The 21702-nt window shown below is 39.5% G+C and overlaps 1 protein-coding gene and 1 pseudogene across 1 annotated transcript in view; one reads left to right on the top strand and one right to left on the bottom strand.

The window, feature by feature from the left end:
- The window catches only part of LOC144334444 (protocadherin Fat 3-like), a 179960-nt gene that overhangs the window by 153532 nt on the left and 4726 nt on the right, over positions 1-21702 (bottom strand). The window lies entirely within an intron of this gene.
- LOC100430097 (phosphoglycerate mutase 1-like) lies at positions 12068-12830 on the top strand (annotated as a pseudogene).

The following is a 21702-nucleotide window of genomic DNA, read 5'->3' as shown; positions in this document are numbered from 1 at the left end:
ACTACTAACATAAAATTCTTTATTCTCTTATGAAACAGTAACCTACAATTTTTCTTAGGCTAAAGCATCTAAAATGCTTCACAGCTATTCCAGATTAACTCTGTGTTAATAGGCTGTGGTTCCTAGGTATTTTTATATATATTTATGTGGCTTTAAGTTATTTTTCATTGTTAAGGTATGATGCTTCATATGATTAGATATATTTAATAAACATAAGTATATGTACATATAATTTAATTTTAAAATTAATTTTGGAATTATCTATTGGATAAAGCTATCTGAAAAAGGTCTACTCCTGTCCGACAAGAATGAATATAAGGGAAATGCCAATAAACTCATTTTGTTTGCTACTTTAAAAACATGAAGAAGAAGAAAAAAAAAAAAAAAGTCAGGAAACAACAGGTGCTGGAGAGGATGTGGAGAAATAGGAACACTTTTACACTGTTGGTGGGAGTGTAAACTAGTTCAACCATTGTGGAAAACAGTGTGGCGATTCCTCAAGGATCTGGAACTAGAAATACCATTTGACCCAGCCATCCCATTACTGGGTATATACCTAAAGGATTATAAGTCATGCTGTTATAAAGACACATGCACACGTATGTTTATTGCGGCACTATTCACAGTAGCAAAGACTTGGAATCAACCCAAATGTCCATCAGTGACAGACTGGATTAAGAAAATGTGGCACATATACACCATGGAATACTATGCAGCCATAAAAAAGGATGAGTTCGTGTTCTTTGTAGGGACATGGATGCAGGGGGAAACCATCATTCTCAGCAAACTTTTGCAAGAACAGAAAACCAAATACCGCATGTTCTCAGTCATAGGTGGGAACTGAACAATGAGATCACTTGGATACAGGAAGGGGAACATCACACACTGGGTCCTATTGTGGGGAGGGGGCAAAGGGGAGGGATAGCATTAGGAGATATACCTAACGTAAATGACAAGTTAATGGGTGCAGCACACCAACATGGCACATGTATACATATGTAACAAACCTGCACGTTGTGCACATGTACCCTAGAAGTTAAAGTATAATAATAAAAAAAAGTCAACTATTTTTAAAATGTAAGCTACTATAATTTTTGCCACCACCTTAAATGGCTGAAAAAAAGACACAATCTGCAGTATTTGTAGTTAAGTTCTTCATGAGCCACAGTGTCTCCATTTTGTTCATCGAAACACACATTATTCAAAGCTTTGAATCACAAAAGAACAAAGATACTGGAACAGATTCCCCATGTGCTCAGAGGTAAAGCTGATGTCCAGAAAACATGTCTTCCTCATCTAATTCATTCTCCTTTGGAAAGGAATCAGAGATAGACACTGGGCTGCTGTCGCATCTACGTAGCCAGCCCTTCTTTCTTTTCCTTTCCTTCCAAAAATACCTACTGAGCAGTGATCATATGCCAGGTTCTGACTAAGCCAGACACAGGACCCAATAGTGCATTAGAAATAAATCCTGCCTTCAAGGAGCCTATAATCAAGCAGAAATAAGGAATAAGAGGAATATACTGCTGACCCTGAACCAAGAGAAAGTATTGCCAATTGAGGTACATTTAAGCTGACCCTATATGACCACAACCTGGGCATGCTCAATAATTCTAATAAAACTAGATGACCCTGCCGAGCTAGTTGGAAACAGTGAGATATCTTACAATAGGAATATCAGCTAAAAAAGTTTTATCACTTTTTATCTGGGCAGCTGATCAGAATCTTAATACAGACAAAATATACAACACGGAATCAGAATGTGACTTAGTGACTAGACAAGTGTTTATTTCCTGGGTATTTGTGAAGCACAGTTCTATTTTTAAGAAATTATCCTGTACCTCACTATCCTCATTTGAAAAATGGTGATAGGGCTGATAACCCATTTTATTATAACTATAAAATAACACATGCAACAATACGTTTAAAACTCTTAGCCATTATACATCCATTATATGTTCTTCTTTAAGATGTTCTGTGAAACTACAGCTTATGGTCATAAACATGTGTTCCCATGCATGAGCCTGTGTTGGGTTTCACTCATTTCTTCCTAGTCTTACATGTACAGACTGCACAGGTCTGAAAATTTATACCTCAGTATCCTTTAAAAAGCTGCTTCCAATTGAAAGTCATCTTTTTAATGTCTATTGAAGAGAATTTATACTGTATTTATGGCCTGGACATAATCATTACCTTCCAATAAAAATGACTCATTAAATAAAAAGCAATTTTCACCTGTGAGCTCTTAGAATATATTTGCTTACTTATGGAAATTCAGTAGCCTCTTGCTCAATGTTTTCTGCATTTCTCAGTACAATTATTTGGGGTTCATATATATGTCTATTCAAAATTTGCCAAATCTGAGCAACTCAGAAACACTAAGAAGACAGAAAATAATAACAACAAACACCAAAACCACAACCACTATCCAAAGTGAGAGATTCTGGGATCCATTTGAGAGGGGCAGTAACCCTTCTGGCCTTTATTCAGCTTCTGGTTAGAAGACAAAACACAGCAGGACTGCTGGTTCCAACATCTTTATTAAGAATCCCATGAACCGACTAGGAAATATTTCCCTGCAACAACCAGTAGACATATTCTTGAAAGTGACAGAGCATCTATCTTAAGCTGTTACCAAGCTCTGCATGTTAAGTGAGCATTTGAGGTCCCCAGAATGATTCACTGTTCGCGATTTGCTGGCGATCCCCACACAGGCTGCTTTCCCACTGTATTTCCCTCTGTCTGAAACCAGAACTGATAGCAGACAAAGCAAACAATTTAATTTTACTAAAAGGCTGGAAACTTGACCTCACAGCTGGAGAAACTGCTTTGGTTTGATCTGGACAAAAGAATGTAGAAGCCTCTCTTTCCCCATCCACCCCCAGCTAAGTGGTCTGCCAGTCAATTCCAGGGGAGACTTTGCCACATCCCAGTACTCAGCCCACGGGAAGACAGAGTACAGTGGGACAAATTGTTTAACATGCACTGCCTGAAGCCACATGGGGATGCTTTCTATTTATTTGTGTTTTTCATAGCTCTCTAATATTTTATAAAATGCTACTGTTTCTCATTTTAATGTCTGGTGTTTTAATGTAGGGCTTATTTATCTTACCAAAAACAACATCATAATTGCAGCATAGAAAAACACTTTGGGAAAAGAAGTGTTTGCATATGTTAATGACTTAATTTAAAGAGTTCTGTGAGTAAAAGCAGAAGATGTGTGATAAAGGAAAATGTGCTTTCATCTTTGCTTCAAATGATTTTTTTAGGTCAGTAAACAACAAAATGTGAACTACTGAGTTGTAAAATACCATAAAGGATGGTCACCAAACATCTCACAATATAAGTATAAAGTGCACACAAAGTCAACTTTGGCATCGGCATCTAATAAAAGGTGATGCTTACTTACAACCATGTCAGTAACTCCATGTCTCAGTAATAAATACAGCTAACAATGAAAACCTAAGACCTCAAAAGGACCTGCTAAACTATTAAGAAAACATTGAACAAAATAGTACCCATGCTTACAAGTCCTAGGTTCAAGGCTCAGTTGTGCCACTGACCATACCTGGGGCTAAGGGAAAATAACTTCATCTCCCTAAGTCTCATCTTCCTCAAACATCAACCATGGGCATGGTTCAACTCAAGGCTCATGGAGCCTCAACTCAAGGCTCCAAATAATCCTTAAACAATTTTTACAAAATCCAACTCTAGACTGGGTGCGGTAGCTGACACCTGTAAACTCGGCTACTTGGGAGGCCAAGGCAGGAGGATCGCTTGAGCCTAGGAGTTCACAACCAGCCTGGGCAATATGGCAAGACCCTATCTCTACAAAGATAAAAATAAAATAAATTAGTTGAGGGTGGTGGCATGCATCTGTAGTCCTAGCTCCTTGGAAGAATGAGGTGGGAGGATCGCTTGAGCCCAGGAGTTTGAGGCTGCAGTAAGCTATGACCCCAAAACTGTACTCCAGCCTGCATCTTGGGAGACAGAGACAGAGTGACCCTGTCTCAGAAAAATCCAATTATATAATAAGTTTAACAGGATATATATTAAATTACTCTAATTATTTGACAATTACTAATTTAGGTATGGTGTGTGTGTGTGCGCGCGCGCACATGTTTTATTAAACAAGTCAGCATACTTCCACTTTCTCTGCATGAATGTTTTCTGCTCCCAACTAGAACGGAATTCCTCTAAACCAGAGAGCTAGCTCCATGTCCAGCAATTCAGACAACATGCCTGACATAGCAGCTCTTCAGTTCAACTTTAAGTCATGTTTAAGGATGCTACATTGGACAATAATTAAAAAAAAACTGCTATAAGACAGTATTAAGAAAAATGGAACTTCAGAAGGAAGATGGGATATATGCATGCAATTAACAAGAGTAAAGGGTGGAGATAGTGTTTTTCCTCTTCTGGTACAGACATGACGAAGTGAAGGGAAATTTGAGATGGGGTCAATTTACATCACAACTTTTGATTCACTGTTAAATAGTTTTAGAAAGGCTACTTCTATGCTTAACAAATCTGCATTTAAAATCGTGTATTTCAATTACATTCTTCCTACAGTTCCTAGTGGGTTTTTAAATCACAAAGACTAGTTATCAGAGTGTGTGGCAATCAGTCAAACTTATTCTCCATCTTTCTTGCCTTCCTGCAAGTTAAAATACCAGGTAACAAATCTAAACTTCCTACAGGACTTTATCCAGAGGTCGTCTCTCCCTAGTGAGGCCTTCTTTGGAACCCACCTCCACCTGTACAATTTCTTGATCCTTCAATTGCATTATTTTTCTGCTTAGCACTTGATAATAATCAAGAAAAACAAGTATAATGTATGATATGATAGATGGTTTTAAGTGCAACATCCCCACTAGAATATGCAATGCTTAATTTTAGATGTTAACTTGACTGGATTAAGAGATACCCAGATAGGTGAAAAAGCATCATTTCTGGGTATGTTAGTGAGGGTGTTTTGCAAGAGACTGACATTTCAGTCAGTGGGCTAAGTAAGGAAGATTCATCCTCATCCAATGTGGCTGGGCACCATCCACCTAGCTGGGAACCCAGATAGAATAAAAAGGCAGAGGGAAAGCAAATTCTCATTCTCTCTCTCTCTCTCTCTCTCTCTCTCTCTCTCTCTGAGAGGCCTTTGGCCGCAGGCTAAGAGTTATATCATAGTCTCCCCTGGTTCTGAGGCTTTTGAACTTGAATTGACCCTACTTGAATTGATGCTACTGGCATCCCTCGTTCTCCAGCTTACAGATGGACTCTCATAGAACTTAGCCGCCATAATCACATGAGCCAATCCCCCTAATAAATCCCCTCTCATACATCCATATCCATATCTATATATGTCTCTCTGTGTGTGTGTGTGTGTGTGTGTGTGTTTGTATGTACATTATCTTTACTGGTTCTGTCTCTCTGGAAATGCTGTGTAATAAAGAATGTTACAAGGACAAAGATTTTTGCCTACTTGGATCACTCTTTTAACTCAGTGCCTAGAATATTGTAGGAGTTCATCATGTGTTCATTATAACATTATATACTACATATTGCATAATATATAATACATATTGTAATGAATATTACAGATATTCCCTTTAAGCTCCTATCAACAAAGGCACATGAGAAAACAGAATGCACAAAGTAGACACAAAAATGTGCACAAAAAGATCCAAACATACCTACTCCAAGCGCAGTATGTGGTTGGGACAAGAGATAGAACCATGGATTTAGACAAGGCTGAGTTATAGCCTTGGCTCTGTTAGTAGTTCTGTGGACCTGGGCAAATTATTTCACTTCTCTAAATTTCAGTTCCCATGCCCACAAATCTAGAGCAATAAGAGTACCTACCTTATAAGTTTAATGTGAGGCATGAATGAGCTCAAGTACATGAAACACCTTGCAGAGTATCTAGCACATAGCAAGCTCTCGGTAAGTACTAGATGATGGTGATGGTGCTAAGGAGGAGGAGAAGGTAGAGGACAACAAAGATGATTACTATATTGTGACTAGGAAGGAAGATGGAAAAATAAGTCCAGCAGATGAAATTCTCAAACTCCTTCACTTTAGCCCTACTTCCCTCCCAATTTCCAGCGCATGAATTCACACACGTACATTCCATAAAATAGTGCTCTGACTTTGGATACTTGCTAGAAAGGATGGGTTTTTAAAAAAAAATCGTTTGCTGGCCAGGCACGGTGGCTCATGCCTGTAATCCCAGCACTTTAGGAAGCTGAGGCAGGTGGATCACGAGGTCAGGAGATCCAGACCATCCTGGTTAATATGGTGAAACCCCGTCTCTACTAAAAATACAAAAAAATAGCGAGGTGTGGTGGCGAGCACCTGTAGTCCCAGCTACTCGGGAGGCCGAGGCAGGAGAATGGCATAAACCCAGGAGGCGGAGCTTGCAGTGAGCTGAGATCAGGCCACTGCACTCCCGCCTGGACGACAGAGCGAAACTCTGTCTCAGAAAAAAAAAAAAAAAAAATGTTTGCCCATGTCAATTAAAGAATGTAAAATGCTGCTACGTTTCCTCTTTGTAGTTCTAAGCAGTCCAGGTTCCAGAGACACAGAAATCACAAAACCTTGACAAACCAGAACCCTTGGGAAATGTGCCATTTTGCGCATTTGAGTCTTCCAAGTAGTCGGGCAGCCTGTCAGATGGTTATCATAATTTTATGGGCTTTGTTTTGTTTTGCTTAGTTATCCATTTTTGATTTACATAATTTTTCCAAAGTGCATTGCAATTCTCTTTCCAGGTCCAGTTTGTGCACCAAGATGTGCTCAGGCCAACCTGTACCACAGACACCTAAACATCGATGTTCACCCTACTCCCTGATAGGAACTCTCTTGCTCCTGCCACAGAATAAGGAAGCCCCCCTAATCCAGTACTCATTGATAAAAGAGAGATAGTAATGTGAACACTGACCAGACGGTACCTTCAGAAGTACTGGCTTCCCACTACTATTTCCCAGAAGTTTTGTGACTTAATGGCCTATGTGGCAGATTTGACCAATAAAATGCCAGAAATGGGCAGGAGGCAGCAGAGAAACCGCTTCCCCTTCCTTCCAACCCCAGGCTAAATGGTCCAAAATAGAGTGGTTCTCAGTGCCCTCTCTGGAGACAGGCAAAGCAACTGAAAGCAGGCTAAGTATTGTTGTGAAGCTGTGACCAACTTAAAAACACACCAGTTTATATGTGGTCTCCATTTCACCCCGTATGACTTCATTTTCCTCACTCTTGCTCCCCTGTGTTTAGTAAAACATTAGCAGGTACTGTAACTTGTCTTTCATATTCTATTTTCTATGGAACCTGGGCCTTGACAATGATCCCAACTTCATTACAATCATCACCTAGCTATTATGCTGCATGGGAATGAAGCGATGAGCACTCTTTGGGATTAAAGCCTCCCTTTTGTGGGGGTGGGGGTACAGAGTTTTGCTCTGTCACCAGGCTGGAGCACAGTGGCACCATCTTGGCTCACTGCAACCTCCACCTCCAGGGTTCAAGCAATTTTCCTGCCTCAGCCTCCTGAGTTGTTGGGATTACAGGCATGTGTCACCACACTTGGCTAATTTTTGTATTTTCTAGTAGGGATGGGGTTTCACCATGTTGGCAAGGCCGGTCTCGAACTCCTGGACTCAAGTGATCCACCCACTTCGGCTTCCCAAAGTGCCAGGATTACAGGCATGAGCCAGTGCACCTGGCCTGAGCTTAAAGCCCTTAAGGAGGTACTTAGGGCTGTTTATTCTGAAAATGTCTGAAGTCCCAACATTAAGCCTTCAGACTCTGGTTCTGACTTGCCTCCTGCAAATCCCAGCTCCACCACAAGCTGTGAAACCTTCGACAAGAAATTTAAAATCAAGTTTTTGTTTCTCATCCATAAGATGTAGATAATCAGAGTACATACACCATAGAATCCTTGTGAAAAGAAAATGAATCAATACTTATTTAACACCTGGCACAGAAAAACATGCAATGAGAGTTAGCAATCTCTTTCTCCTGCTGCCTGATTTATGGGGTTATTTCTCACTGCTGTATGACCATCTACTGAAATATCTCCACTTGCAATTTCTAAAACGTTAGAGGATTATATACCAGGAAATCTATCTTATTAGAATTGTGTGCAAAGTGAAAGTAAGTAGGGACTGAATAAAAACCACAGAGTTAATGTATATTAGTGCAAACTCTGTAGAAAGCTCCCAATAATCATTATTGCTTACATCCTGGTTCTTGAACATATATTACCAAATTTTGACGCTCTAAATGAGCTAAAGTATTATTATCCATGTTTGAATCATGCTGTATTCCTGTAGAATATAGAATTTTGAGTTAGCATAATCACCCTTGAGCATCTACACTATCTCAGCTGTGAAACACAAGAGTTTAGTGACCATAAACAAAACTCAAACTCACTCCATTTCTGATGGTTTACCTCCTAGGATAAATATCAGTCTAGGATAAAATAGCAGTCAGATGAAAGAAAGAGTACACCTGATATTTTAGCATCTAAAGTAGTATTGTATAAAATGGTTATCCAATATTTAACAACTGTGTTTTTATTTCAAGGCTCATTCAGTTTAATCATTATTCCTTTATTAATCAAATATTCTATTAGAAGTATCCTCAAGGTATGAGAAAGAAATACCTAACTCTACCCAGGATCAGGGAGAGATGGGTGACACATATATGAGGACAGAGGACCAACACACGTGAAGAAGACTAACCTCACTTTCCATCTTCACAGCCCCATTCACAACCTCAGAGCTCATACTTGGATAGCTTGAGTAAAGAATTTCCTTTCAAAGCTGACCTCAAAATAATGTTTCTTTTTAATAATCATGGTGCTTTATCTAGAGTTTAGTCAATGAAATCAGAAACATCCTACCAAACCAACGGCCCACAGGGATAGAAATTATGGATTCTAAGATATGCTACTAATATATAGAGTATAAGTTAGATTATTTATAGTAAATTTCAACAATAATGTGCAAATTATGATTAATTGAAACTCCTTATAATTTAGGGGAAACTCTCAAGTTACACTTTTAGAATATGGAGAATGAATCTGAGTGAAAGAACTCTGGGACAGTTATTAGTGCAGCTCTTAAACGCCCTCTTAGTGTGCTTCCTGGATGCTGGTATATTGTTACTGGTGAATGCCCAAAGATATTTTATGAGTGAGAGTGGGCCCAAGAAACAATGCAATTCTTTCAACAGCCAACTACTCCAAAAAAGCAGTGAGACCAAAGCTCTACGCTACTGATCTTGCAGATTTTATTTTTTTATTTTTTTGAGACAGAGTTTTGCTCTGTCACCAGGCTGGAGTGCAGTGGTGCAATCTTGGCTCACTGCAACCTCTGCCTCCCAGGTTCAAGCAATTCTCCTGCCTCAGCTTCCCAAGTAGCTGGGATTACAGGTGCACGCCACCATGCCCAGCTAATTTTTGTATTTTTAGTAGAGACGGGTTTCACCATGTTGGCCAGGATGGTCTCGATCTCTTGACCTCATGATCTGCCCACCTTGGCCTCTCAAGACCTTGCAGATTTCTTATTCTTCAAAGGCTGCTTTGGCTACAGAATTTCCAGGGCATCTCCTCAAGCAACATAGAGACACCAAAGAGTCAGATCCACTCACATACAAACTTGGTCTATGTCCTTTGCACCATTTGTCTGTTGGTTCAGTAATATACAAGAGAAGCGACAACCTAAAACCTGGTCTGGTTGTCTTTGGCATCAACCTTAAAATCAGGACTAGACTTTGTGGCCTGGCCCAGCTCAGACACTTCCTCCAATGATATTAAAGACTTCTTTCAGAAAAATGTTCATTTACCAGTATTGCTGGGCAGATGCAGATTTAACATGAAGCTATTAAAGCCAATACTTCCAAGCCCCAAGGAGGATCCTAACAATGATTCACATTGTCCTACATTTTTATAAATTTTGCAATATATATATATTATATATATAATATGTTATATATATATTTTATATATATATATTTTTTTGAGACGGAATCTCGCTCTGTTGCCTAGGTTGGGGTGCAGTGGCCAGATCTCAGCTCACTGCAAGCTCCGCCTCCCGAGTTTACGCCATTCTCCTGCCTCAGCCTCCCGAGTAGCTGGGACTACAGGCGCCCGCCACCTCGCCCGGCTAGTTTTTTGTATTTTTTAGTAGAGACGGGGTTTCACCGTGTTAGCCAGGATGGTCTCGATCTCCTGACCTCGTGATCTGCCCCTCTCGGCCTCCCAGAGTGCTGGGATTACAGGCTTTAGCCACCGTGCCCGACCGCAAAATATCCAGATCAATTCAAAATTTCTATTCTCTTTCCCCTTGATTACATTTTACATCACATTACGTGAAGTGGTTGCAGCCAGTATGGAGATCTGTCTAAAAGAGAATTAAGTCAAGGATACATTTAATTTTCATTTAGTGGGATTATTTAAATGACTCATCTTCAATTCCACATATATACATACAGTTGTTAGTCATTCCAGTGTAGAAATGGCTTCCAAAAATACTCCCACTATCCATTGCACTGAGACACCCAGCATTTTAGCATGGAAGTAAGACCAAAACTGGTATCACCATATGAATATAACCTGAGGTGGGTGGCACTAGAATTACGGCAGTGGTAGAGGAGAAATTAGGCTAAAATGAACAGAGCCAGAAGCTATTCTGTGGAAAACTACGAAATGATTAGACATGTAAATGTGTCATTAGAAGACGTTGTTCTTGCCTACAGAGTCAAAACGAAAGTTCTCTCCTGGATGATGCGGCATACAAGTTAAAAATGCACTGTAAGGTTTTTCTTTTGTTGACAAAACTCACAGAAACAGAAATTACTAGTTTTTTGTTGTTGTTGTTTTTTATGGAACACAGACTTGTAGCAGTATTATTAATAGCAGGAGTATCTGTAACAGTTTGTACGAAAAAGAAACTTGATAGAGGTTTTTCCAAATTTGACACAATGTTAAAAATTGACATGTCATTAAAAATAACAAGTTGTGACTTTGGAGAAATGGTTCTAAACTCTCAATAATAAAAAACACAAATTTCAGTCAACCACAGTAGCGAAAAAATTAAATAATCTTTCTTATTTTCTATGGCAATGATTACAAAATTGTTATCCTAGGGAAAGGCAATCAAACAAAATTTCAACCCAAAAATGTAAGAAAAAAAGCATTAGAGATGTTTGTCAGGCATTTAAAAAAATACGGTTATTCTTCTGAGTTTTGTGATATCTGTCATATTTGTTGACTTTCAAACTTTTAAGTTGCTGTGATTGTTTTCCTTGTTCTAAACAAACACAATTTTGTTCTTATGATATTCTTTTTCTCAAAACAGGCATTCGAAATAGTATGAGCTTCAAGCCCCACAAAACTGGGATTCATTTCTGGGATTAGGCATTCCTCGACAATTAACCCTTGCTTATATAGCATTATCAACTCACTTCAGTGCTCTAGTTATCCTTCATACTGTTGTGTCTCCAATTGGAATTTGTAAAACTCATCCCACAATGCAGAAGGATGAGCCTAAGGCCGCAGGGAACATGATGAATGATCAGTAGAAGACACTCATTCATGTTGTATCACATGATATACAATTAGATTACATGCTTTTCTGTCTCTACTATAAGTTTTTTTTAATTTTTTTATTTTTATTTATTTATTTTTTTTTGAGGCAAGGCCTTACTCTGTCATCCAAGCTGGACTGTAGTGGCATGATCACAGCTCACTGCTGCCTCAATTTCCCAGGCTTAAGTGAACTTTCCATGTTAGCCCTCCCCTGCCCCACTAGCTGGGACTATAGGTGAGTGTGCCACCATGCCCACATTATTTATTTATTTATTTATTTATTTATTTATTTATTTATTTATTTTTAGAGAGAGGGTCTCACTATATTGCCCAGGTTGATCTTGAATGCCTGGGCTCAAGCAATCTTCCTGCTTTGGCCTCCCAAAGTGCTGGAATTACAGCTGTGCACCACCATGCCCAGCCTCTACTACCAGTTCTTCATTTAATCATCTGTACCAGTTGGCACCACATGCCCAGACAACCACCATGGCTGCCTACACGCTGGTGCTGATCCACCACAGAGAGAGCACGTGGAACCTGGAGAACTGCTTCAGTGGCTGGTACAATGCCAACCTGAGCCCGGTAGGCCACGAGGAAGCAAAGTACCGCAGGCAGGCACTGGGAGATGCTGGCTCCAAATCTGATATCTGCTTCTCCTCAGTGCAGAAGAGAGTGGTCTTGACAATCTGGACAGTGCTAGATGCCACTGATCAGATGTGGCTGCCAGTAATGAGGACTTGACACCTCAATAAGGGCACTGTGGGTGTCTGACTGCAGTCAATAAAGCAGAAACTGCCGCAAAGCATGGCGAGGCCCAGGTAAAGATCTGGAGGTGTTCCTGTGATGTCCCACCACCTCTGATGAAGCCCAACCATCCTTTCTACAGCAACATCAGTAAGGATCACAGGTATGCAGATGTCACTGAAGATCAGCTACCCTCCTGTGAGAGTCTGAATGATGCTACCACCAGAACTCTGCTCTTTTGGAATGAAGAAATAGCTCCCCAGATCAAGGAGGGGAAATGGGTACTGATTGAAGCCCATGGAAACAGCCTTCCAACCATTGTCAAGCATCTGGAAGGTCTCTGAAGAGGCTATCATGGAGCTGAACCTGTCAACTGGTTATTCCCATTGTCTATGAATTGGACAAGGACTTGAAGCCCATCAGGCGCATGCAGTTCTTGGGGGATGAAGAGACCATGGGTAAAGCCATGGAAACTGTGGCTGCCGAGGGCAAGGCCAAGAAGTGAGGGCTGGCGGGCAGGCTACTGTCCTCAGGAGCACCCTCCCTGTCTGTCACATCCCTGTGCCCCTCCCTCCTGCACATGTCACACTGAGCACATCTGTAGGCAACTTAAGTTGAAACTGCAGATGGGGACCAGTGGCTCCCATTTTCATTTCAGCCATTTTGTCTCGTGTAGCCACTCCCTTTATGACCTCGTCAGAATAACGCTTCTAGGGCATGGGTTCTCAGTCCAAACTGAGGAAAAGCTCTCCTTTTCCAAGAGTGTTGAAAGGTAGTGACTTGGGTTTTTGCCAGTGCTTTGTTTACTAAGGACTTGTGGGGAGGAACCATTCTAAGCCATGACCAATGAGGAGAAGAAAGAGAGCCGATCTATTCCTGGAGCCAGTCCTGTGCTCTTCAGAGTCAGGCCATTGCCTGGGGGCTCTAGTCACTCAGTGGAAGATGAATGCAACCTGTATGGTGATGTGACAAACAACTCTTTCCTCCCTCACCCCAGAGAAGCTGGCTCTAGCAGGTTGAGATCAATCCTGACTTTAGTGTATGTGTTAGCTTTACTTTTATAAAAGTATAATGTATATAAATAATCCAAAACAATAACCTTTCTGGGGTTTCTTGTGGCAGTTGAAATAGTCCCACATGTGGTCATCAGAAAGTAAACCATTCCTCACACCAATATGGGATAAGCTCCCTGACCTATGCGGGGCAGGAGTGCCTCCTGCTGTTTATTTTAGAATCTCTCCCCCACCTTGTTTCATGGCTGTGAAATGCCTCTTGGTCCTAAGTGTGTCTTTCACTGACTGATTTCTGAATCATATTCTAGTTGCTTGGCCCTGCCACATAGGCCCAGTGTTCATTTGAGCACAACTGTACTAAGTCCTTTTTCCAGATCAGTATAATAAAGGAATGATGTACAATTTAAAAAATCATCTTTACATCCTCTTCAGTTCAAAGCTCTATAACAACAGAGAGCAGGTGCATGATAAATGTGGAAATGAGAGAAGGAAGAAGTAGAGGTCAAGAAAAAGGAGAAAGGAAGGGGAAAAGGAAGAGAGGCAGGCTTTTAAGGAAGCAAATGGAAGAAAAAGATCATAAAAATGATTTAAACTCTATTTTACACATCTCAAAGGCAACTACAAAGTCTTTGTTTTTTTGTTTGTTTGTTTGTTTGTTTTTTTACCATTTGCCCATTTGCCATATCTTTTAGGGTATGTGTGTGTACCTCAAACTTTTATCTTAATTCATTTGTTTATTTGTTTGTTTTTGATACAGGGTCTCACTCTGTCACCCAAGCTGGAGTGCAATGGCACAAACTTGACTCACTGCACCCTCAACCTCCTAGGCACAAGTGATCCTCCCACCTCAGCCTCCCATGTAGCTGGGACCACAGGTGCACGCCACCATGCCCAGCTAAATTTTTTATTTTTTATTTTATTTTTGGTACAGATGGGATCTTACTTTGTTGCCGAGGCTAGTCATGAACTCCTGGGCTCAAGCGATCCTCCTGCCTTGGCCTCCCAAACAGCTAAGATTACAGGCATGAGCCGCTGTGCTTGGCCTTTTATTTTAATTCTTTCAACTTTTATTCACTTTCAGTTCAAGACATTTCATATGCGATCTGTTATTTTACTCAGTATTATTCTCACCAGCATACTGCTTTTTAAAACCAACTAGAATATTAACTATGTTATGCAAATGAAAATCTGTGAATTTAATCACAAAGAGTGGCCCAGAGGAGCCGCTAAGTCCTACAACATCCAATGGGAAAATTTCAAGAGTCCTATTATATTCAATAACTCGTATACCAATGCCCAGAATTTAATATAAATTGAACTGAATCCTACACACAACTCTTTGTAGATTCTGTCTGTCGATAAGACATGCTTTCATAAAAACTGGCAAGTGAAAAATACAGACTACAGCCCATTTTAATTTTCATTTCATTTTCTTTTCAATGAAACATTGTGAATGTAGTGGCATCACATAAATATTTATCAAACTCTATAATTCTTCCAACTGTAATGATAAATAAAAGTATCTTTCAATGTGCATACAAAACACTAGCAGAAAACCATTCTTAGAAGACTGAAATGATATGCAAGCTATCTGAAGTCATGAAGGACAATAAATTTATCTCACTGCCTTCTAGAGAGTCACAAATACATGAAGCAATATAATCTGGTAGTTTTGGTAATCTGTACTTACTAGGATTCTGAAATTTCACTGTTTGATAATTGAAGAAATAAAAATAACACAGCATCACTTGGCACTGGGGAAATGAGGACCCTGACCTGATGGGCTGGTAAGCCATTGAAAATGTCTATTATTAAATGTAAAAGGAAGACTGCATACAGAGAAAAGACCACCCAAGTTTCCAGGTTGTAGGTTTGCCAACCTGTTTGGATTACCTCTTTATGACTGTCATTATTTTTATCATTTACTAGTTATACAGAGACAATAGCAGTTCAAGCCTGATACACAATGCAGACATAATTACAGATTTGAACCAACAGTACTATATTAAAATTGCCTCAGCCCACAGTTATGAAAAGGTCAAGAAGAAGGCACCTGCTGAAAAGAGTAATAAAAACATGCCGTTTATGATTTTCCAGAAGCTTCTAATCCTTTCTCCCACCTGGCTTACATGACAACTACAAACTTCATCAGAATGTTGTAGAGTGTGTTCAGGACTCCTCAGGGAAACATTATTTTTTTTCTCTCAAATAATTATGGCCAAAAAGTCTAGAGCTAAGAAAAGTTTCTGCTGTCACTTGATCATAACTTCATTCCTCTCCCTTGCCTGCTTGGGTCTCAAGGGGAAAATTTAAGGGCAAGCCTGGGCCAAAATGCAACAAGCCTCTTTTGATTTAGGTGGGCAAGAGTAAAAATATCATCTCAAAAAAAGAATGAGGACAGGGGATGCCATTTATTGTGGATTTGTCATGAATTAAACCAAAGTCACCAAATAACATCTGTCTTACTCCTCAACTTGTCAAAGAGGAGTTGCCAGGCAAGTTTGGGGAAAAGAAGTTGGAAAGATTAACAACCAGCTATAAGACAAAATATGATTTCTGGTGCTTCTGAATATGAGACAAAAGAAGTTTATATTATATTACATTATGCAAGAGAGATGCAACTATAGGAATTAATCACTCTTTTAAATATTTCGGCTGAAGCTAATGGTTTCTTCAATGACAAAGAGCTCCTCATTTTTCAAACAATACAGCTCTTCCATTTCTTGGTTTTCACTCACCCACTCTTGACTATGATGATTAGAGGCTTTGGACAAAGAATATTAGACTCAGCACTGGCAGCTAGTGAACAGTTCTTCAATTGAACTAAATAAATAAAAGCTACTCAGTTGTTTGCCTTTATTCTTTCCTTGGCCACCAGCTGAAATAAATCCTTTTCCCTGTAGAAGATCAAAGTACAGCATCACAATGTTTGAGAGCTTGAAAGATCCTGGTACCCTACCATCCGGCCAAACCCCTCTTTTTTCTGTCTGGTGACACAGGTTCTTTACCAAACAAAACTTGTCCTTTCATGGTAGAAAAGATGTGGAGAGCATAAGTTAGATGGGAAGATACAGTCCTCTGGTTTCACTTTCTTATCTTGTAAAATGAAAGCATTAGATAATTATTCTCTCTCTACTGTTGGTACTGAAATGTACCAACACATCAAAGCAGTATTACAGAAACTGTAGTAGAAATTGCTAGAAAATGTCGGTATGCAAAATATTTTAAAACTTAAAACCTATTTTAGAAATATTTAAATAAGAAAAATATTTTATCAGTCAAGGTCCTGGTGGAAAACAGATGGCACACTCAAACTGGATAATGAGGAACATTTAATAAATAGACTATTTACAAAGGAGTGGGCAGAGTTTAAAGAAGTAAAACAAAAGAAAACAAAAATAGTGTGGTAATCTAGGGCTAGTAACAGCAAGGAACTGTTACCACCCATCCGTGGAGGGATGCATCCAGCCCACAGTAACCAGTGTAGAAAGAGTCAAAGGGATGAATATCTTGACCTGGCTCTCCTTCTTTCTTATTTTCCCATTGGTGGAACCAAGAGATGTCAGACAGCAAAAGAGCCCACTGGTCAAAAAGCCTCTGGGCACAGAGCAGAAAGAAGAGTCCAAATGGATCACAGAGGTGAATGGCAGAGAGTTCGCCCAACTCTGAACACAATTATAAAGTTATTATTTATTTATTATTGGAATAATCTGTTCACAATATATATAATTAGCTTGACGGTAATTAATATGTCTCAAACACCTTTTTGGTTTGTCTATTTGAATTCAAAGAGTACATCAGGTCTCCTAAGCCTCTGCTAGGTCTATCAAAGCATTTGGAATAAAGAGCATTCTGTGCTCAGATATGCTGGGGAAATGCTTTCAAGAGCCTCAATGCAAAGAAAGGTAAATGTAAATGCATAGGCACGGAGCCTATGAGTCTTTCCTCATAACAGCAGACATGAAAAAATAAGAAAATAACTGTCCATACCTCCTGGGATGACTGAATGAGACCATCTGTTTAAAGCAGTGTGCACAGAACTTGGCACACAAACAGATGGTGCTCAGTAGATGTTAAGCACTGCTGCCACTGTTGCCAGCATCATCTCTTGCATCTGCATTGTGACCTGTCAGCTACCCATTTCTTACACCCGTGCCTCTTTGTGCCACTAGCACCTGGCGCAGTGCCTTACACATAGGCAGTGCTCAATTAATGTAAACTTATGAAGACGATTGTGAGAGTTGTCATGTGCTATGTCATGCTATTCTACTGTTCAGTAACTATTCACTCCTCTCTCCCTCTCCCCTGTTGGAGGAGTGTCATAGTCAGTTTAAGTTGCCATAAAAAAATACCTTACAACCTTACACTGTTGGTAATTTGTAAGCAACAGAAATATATTGTTCACAGTTCTAGAAGCTGGGAAGTCCAGTATCAGGGTGCCAGCAGTGTTTGGAGAGGACTTGCTCCTCATAGATGCTGCCTGCTAGGTGCCTTCATATGGCAGAAGAGCAGGGGAGCTAGCTGGAGCCTCTTTTATCAGGACATTAATCCCATTCATGAGGGTGGAATCTTCGTGATTCAATCTCTTCCCAAAAGCCCCACGTCTTAACACTATACATTTGTTATTAGGTTCTAACATGAGCTATGGGGGGTGCTGAGCTTGACCCTATGACCTGCTTTGGCCGATGGAACGTGAGCCAGTTTTGAATAGAGGCTTTAAGAGGCACTGCAAGTTTGCACCAGCCCTCTTGAGCTCCTGCCTCTCACTTTGAGAACATCACATCCCAGATAGTGAGTACTCCTTCAGCCTGGGTCCTGGAATAAAAAGACATGTGGATCAGATCCTAAGTCAATCCAGTCTGCCACAGTGCTGTTTCAGCTGTTCCCTCAGAGTCTGGGGCAAGAAAAAAATATTTCCATAAGCCAGTGAAGTTTCACAGTTGTTTGTTATATAGCAATAATCCAGAAAAATCTGACAAATACATATGTGTAACAAGGTTATGACGGCATGCTGGACTGAAAAAGAGGGACAATAACATGAGATTTTGAGTCCATTACACTAGAGTTGAAATTTTAGCTCTGAACAGCTACCAGATGTGTGACCCTGTCTGGGCAAGCCTCAGTGATCCCTACCTTGTTGCATTACTGTGGCAATTAACAATAGTACCTAAAATGTACCTTGCACAGTGCCTGCCACAAGATAGGTACTTGATAAATGGAAGAAATAATCCAATTAGTAATAAAGGATGGCAAAATACCTTCCCAATTATCCATGATTAAAGTGCTAATTGGAAATTGTTCATCTCAATTAAATATTTCTTTAATTAACCAGATAAATAGAAAGGGTGAAACCATTGCTCAAGTTTGTAGCTTCCAAAATATTTATAGAAAATTACATTTTGAGATATATACTGTGCTCTTTCTAAAACGGTGTAAAACCTCAGAGTAGTCAAGAATATGAATCCCTGTTGTGTCAAAGAATAAGAATGCATTCTTTGTGAAGAAAAAAAAATGATTAAATTGCATCTTCCAGACTAGTGATTTAAATCATGATCAAATCCACTATAGTCTGGGAGGCCCCCATTTAATCCATTTACTGTGAACATTATTAAACATTTATTAAATGCTTGTGCATAGCAAAGAATTTCAAAGGTATGGTTTGGTTCGCAGAGCTCCAAGAAAGTCAAGAACATAAAACTACTAAATGTATCAACTAATCCCAGCACACACACTGTCACAAAACGTTAAGCACTACAATTACTGAAGCATAGAAATAGATTTTTATCCATTGGGAAAGCATTCAGAAAAAATCACCACTAATAAATAATAAAAGATTTATTTGAATTGTAAAAGTTGACTAGAAAAGAAATTTATTTAAGACATGAGCTCAAGTCTCTGCCTTTCAAAAAACTAATAAAAAATAATTTACAGAAAAGATACATATAATCTGGTAGCCATTGTCTGAGTAGCTCAAGTAAATGTAGGGTAGTGTTTGCAAACCACATGAGGAGGAAATGCTTGAAAAGCTTCAATGAAGATTCCTGGGCTCCCACTCCAGACCTATTGAATGACAAGCATTGGGAATTTGGCCTGTGAATCTGCATTTGTTAACAAACCCTCCAGGTGACTCATGTGTACTCTGAGAGCTGCTAACCAATGCAAACCCTTGGGTAATCTTTGGCAGCTGACTTAAAGGTTTTAAAAGCCTCAAATCCAAGCAAGTCTAGGCCATTCTATGCCCACAGGTTAAATAAAGACAAAGGAGTCTAGCCCTGAGAGTCAGTAATCGCTACAGGGCTAAACAGCTTTTCATTCTGCCAGCAACTCAAACCATATTTTTTTTTTAGCACTTGGAAGCAAAAAACTGATGGATCATTCAACAGTAGTATAAACTCAACAGCACCAAGGTGATGGCTTCTCTTATTGGGCATACAATTGCCAAACTTCTCTTCAGCCCTAGCATCACCTGGAAACAAGTCCAGGTGGTCATTCCTCATCAGCTCCATGGGCTTAGATTCTAAAATCTAGAAGTGCTGAGAGGAGAGAAAGAAAGATGGTTAAGATTCTAGGGACACTCTAATCTTCATTAAAAAACTCAACAAGCCCAAACCTTTTTTCCTGTAATACAGAGAAAAAACCCAGTTGTGTTTTCTAAGAGAAGGGAACAGAATGAAATAATAAAGGAGGAAAGACATTGCTACTATAATTTTAAAACTATGAAAAAATCAGAAACATGAAAGAATTGAAAGAAAAGGGCACTGGGTTAGGACTGAGGAGATGTGGGTTCAAGATGCAGCTTATACCCTCTAAAACCTGTGTGACCTTATAAACTCACTTAGCTACTCTTTAACTCAAAGGAGTTAATGTTTATAGGAAAGAGGTTTTTAAGTCACAAAGCAATGTGAAAATATAAGTGGCATTAGTATCACTGATGACAAAAGTTTTTATTTTTATTTTTAATTGTTATTTTTTTTAAGACAGGGTGTCACTCTGCCACCCAGGCTGGAGTGCAGTGGTGCAGTCACTGCTCACTGCAGCTTCGTCCTCCTGGACTCATGTGATCCTTCTGCCTCGGCTTCCTGAGTCACTGGGACTACAGGCATGCACCACCACACCCAGCTAATTTTTTGTATTTTTTTGTAGAGATGGAATCCCACTATGTTGACCAGGCTAGTCTGGGACTCCTAAGCTCAAGAGATCCACCTGCCTTGGCCTCCCAAAGTGCTAGAATTATAGGCATGGGCTACCATGACTGGCCAATTAAAGGGTTTTTTAAAAATATATATATATAATTCAGAATATAATGGAGCAAACGCAAATACATATCTTTTCTAAGTAATACCCAAGGTAGAAACATTGTAGCAAGTTACCTGTGGGAAAATCTAGGCCACTAATACCAAATTGTTCCTACTTTTCACTGTATCAGGTAAACCAAAATGCAACTTCCTGATTAAAGAAAAAAACAACTGGGTATGACTTGATGTAGTCATCTATATAGCAGTGGTGAATGATTCAGTTCGAACTTTTCCTATGACCTACCTACCCACATTTACCTAAACTCAATGCCAAGTTCATCACTAGAGAGCCATACAAACAATGGGACTATAAAGAAATCAGGAAGGTTAATCAATGACCAGCACCATTAGTCAATAAGTCCAGGGTTGCAAGGATTTTGAAACCTGTTTAATACTTTATTGCCTTACAGATTTTAGCTCAACACCAAATTTCAGTGTAGTTGGGAACATGCAAGGAAATTCCAACTTATCTTGAGATGGGTGAGAGCAAGGTACACTGCAGTTACACGAAGCTAAGTTTGAAAGTAGGCTCCATATTCTATGTCTTCTCTGAACCTCAGTTCATGAGTTGGTAATTATCAGTCCCACCTCATGGTGTTGTTGGAAGAATTAAATAAGACCTGTCTATAAAACCCTCTGTACAGTGTCTGGCACATTGTAAGTACTCAATGAACTCATTATTATTAGTAGTAAAGTATTAGTACAGAGTAGGCACTCGGTAAAGGCTAGTTCCCCTCTTTTAACATTTTGTACTTAAAAGGCAGACATATATTCCAACCAAATTTTAAGGGATACATGATAACATACAGTATGTGGCAAAGTCAGGGTGAAATTTCCTAACATTGACTTTTTAATCTACTATAGCTATGAAGACCAATTTTACAATTTACACTGGCCATAATTAGAGCCTATGTATACAAAAGCTATAGTTTAAACTTGAGATGGCACATACAGCTTTCTTGCTACCTAATATTTAATATAGTTTCTTAAATCATTTTTCTGGTATTGTGGATATACAGTTAGTATGTCTATAGGGATACCTTCCTACCTCCTGTTCTAATCATCATCA

This window comes from Macaca mulatta, chromosome 14 (assembly GCF_049350105.2).
Source record: "Macaca mulatta isolate MMU2019108-1 chromosome 14, T2T-MMU8v2.0, whole genome shotgun sequence".
NCBI classification, from domain to species: Eukaryota; Metazoa; Chordata; class Mammalia; order Primates; family Cercopithecidae; genus Macaca; species Macaca mulatta.
This window is presented reverse-complemented; position numbering and strand designations above follow the sequence as displayed.